Source organism: Leptodactylus fuscus, chromosome 6, assembly GCF_031893055.1.
Source record: "Leptodactylus fuscus isolate aLepFus1 chromosome 6, aLepFus1.hap2, whole genome shotgun sequence".
Taxonomy (NCBI): Eukaryota; Metazoa; Chordata; class Amphibia; order Anura; family Leptodactylidae; genus Leptodactylus; species Leptodactylus fuscus.
The window spans coordinates 146,068,898-146,071,865 of NC_134270.1; positions in this window are offsets into that span (position 1 = coordinate 146,068,898).

Below are 2,968 nucleotides of genomic sequence, written 5' to 3' on the forward strand. Positions count from 1 at the left end.
CACTGGCAAGCGGTGTGCAGTGATAGCACTCAGACCCCATAGATTATAATGGGGTCCGTGTGCTTGCTGCCAGATCTCCGCAGGGAACATGCAGACAGGGAAATACTTCCCAATCTACTTTTCTGTCCGCATGACTTATGCGGAGATCTTGTTGCAAGCACACGGACCCCATTATAGTCTATAAGGTCTGTGTGCTTTCACTGCACACCGCTTGCAAATGCGTTCTGTAGTCCGTTCGGGGATCCCCATGCGAATTCTCTGAACAGATTACAAATGCAGATGTGAACCAAGGGAAAGGCTAGGTTCACATCTACATTCAGGTTTACTTGGGGATCCCCGAATGGAAACATAATATGCATAAAAAAGTAGTTACCTTAGGAAACCCGCGGACCTCATAGATTATAATGGGGTCCGTGTGATTTCCGCACAAAAAATATGGAGAGAAAAGTGCTGCTTGCAGAGAGGGGAACAGAATCCCTAAATGCAGATGTGAACTGGGCCTTAAAGAAAGTGATGTGAAGAGAGTACAGCACTTCCCTGAACATTACCTCTTCTTGGAGCATGAAGCTTGTCAGGCACCTCTTCCCCGAATTAGTGACCTCTCTTCTCTACAACTTTTCTTTCCATTTTCAAGTAATTTCTGTAAAACACAAATCCAATATTAGGACATTTAAAGAAAGAATTTTGGCAGAAAGATAAAACTTCCAAAGTTTTGCAGCCAATATCTATAAAAAAATTGGAGATTTGAGAAGACATGAAGGGGTTTATACTGTAGTCGGTCAGTAGCCTGGATAGAACACGTCTGATGTGCCCATTTTCCTGATATTTTTCTACCACTGCCACCCTTAATTTGCTCTTTCACTGCCATCTCTCAGCCCTACTTCTGTCTTCTCGTAGGTGACTTTTTGCAGTCACCGGTTATTGTACATGTAATACCAGAACCAATCGATGTGTTTCATCATATGCAGATTGTTGTATGCACTTCAATAGTACAGATCATTCCAGAATGTGTTTTAGAAACTGGCAAATAGTTGTATGTGACACCTGTACTTTATGGTAAAGAAGTAAAGAGTGCTCAAAGAATTGTGGGATGTTTTATTTTACTGTATTATAATGCATACAATGATTCGGAACGGAGGGGCAAACATATCCAAGTGACCATATAGCGATAGATATCGTCTCTACACAGGGCTCTACAGACCATATAGGGAAATACAGATCAGGGAAAATGTACTGATTTACAAGTGATGTCTCTATTCCAATTGTTCCTATTTCTGGTCTCTTCTTTTCCACTTGGATCGCCATGACCACTTCTTCCAGCTAAGGGTAAGTTCACACAGAGTTTTTTTGGTCAGGATTTTGAGGCCGTATTCGCCTCAAACTCCTGACCAAAAAGACGGCTCCCATTGAAATCAACGGGGGCCGTTCAGGTGTTTGTTCCGGCTCCCGGAAAAAGAAGCGAGATGCTCATTCTTCAGGCCGTTTCGCCTTGTGATTTGGCCTGAAGACACTCCCTCCTCCGGACTAGGCTCATTCATTGGGCCCAATCCGTACCGGAGTGCGCGGCTGCATGCCGGCCGGCTTTCAGTCGCGGCTACCCGTCTTTTGGATCGGAACCTGAGGCAGCCTCCGCTTCAGGTTCCGATACAAAAAACCCCATGTGAACTTGCCCTCAGTTTGTAACACAGACATCTTTGCCTCCTCACTTTTTCAGGCACCTGACCTACATCTTCCTTGCTTACACAACGTCACGATATAAAAATCCCCTGTAATTGAATGATACCCCCAATATGTAACTTTAAATGAACAATGTCCCTGTGGGCCCCCTTAAAGGGATTGTTCAGGATCAGAAATATTAATGCATGCAGCAGGGGAGGGTTACGCCCTACGCCTGTTTTCGCTGCTATTTGCACAAAATTCTGACAAACATAAAAACACCACAAACCTGTAAATTTACTCTTAAGCTAAGGCACCGCTATGCGGAAAAGCTTCTTATTCTGTTTCAGATTTTGCTGTGCATTTTTGAGCCAAACCCTGGAGTTACTACAAATAAAATGGAAAATACATAAGAAGTTTGTTTACTTCTCCTTTCTGCTTAATCCACTGCTTGGCTAAAACAAATGCTAAGGTCTATTTCCTGGGGGTTGTTGGAGGGTGGGCCTCCTGAGCCATTTTATCTGGTGGTCCCAAGGATACTGAATATGACACTGAAGCTAAACTCAGATTATTGGGGATCCCACTGCTGGAACACCCACGTATCACAAGAATCGGGGTCCCTTGTACTCTGCTTGGATGGAGCAAAGGTTGGCAATGGTATTTGACTTCTGATGGTGTATACACATGATCCAGCATCATCCAAACATAGGGTCACCACTGGTTTCACTTACATTTATGGATTACTAGCCTCTGCCCATGACTTCGTTTGTAGGTTGTTGGCATGGATGATCCGCCTATATTCAGCAAATTGCTGCCGTTGATGGTTAGCCTGCTCCGGCATTTCGGCAGCTCTTAAGCTGTCCTGCTGCTGAACTTGTTCCTCACACCATGCCTGTGATTGTTCCGGCATCTCAGCAGCTTGCAGGGATGCCATATAATGAGCATGTTGTTGGCATTGATGATCTGCTTGCTCCGGCGTTTCGACAGCTCTCAAGTTGGCCTGGCACTGAAGTTGTTCTTCGCACCGTGCCTGTAACTGTTCTGGCATCTCAGCAGCTCGCTGGGACGCCATATAATGCATGTGTTGTTGGTGCCGATGCTCCTCCTCAGCTCCACTTGAGGAGAACTCTGACTTCTGGCTCCTTCATAGCTCTTGTTGTTTGCGACAAATTAGATTTTCTTTTTTCTGGCATGTTTAAAGGGATTCAACCATTGAAATGAATTTTTTTTTGCTATCACACGTCGGAATAGCCTTTAGAAAGGCTATTCGTCTCTTTTTTTATAACTCAAATTTTTATTGAAAATTTTTTTA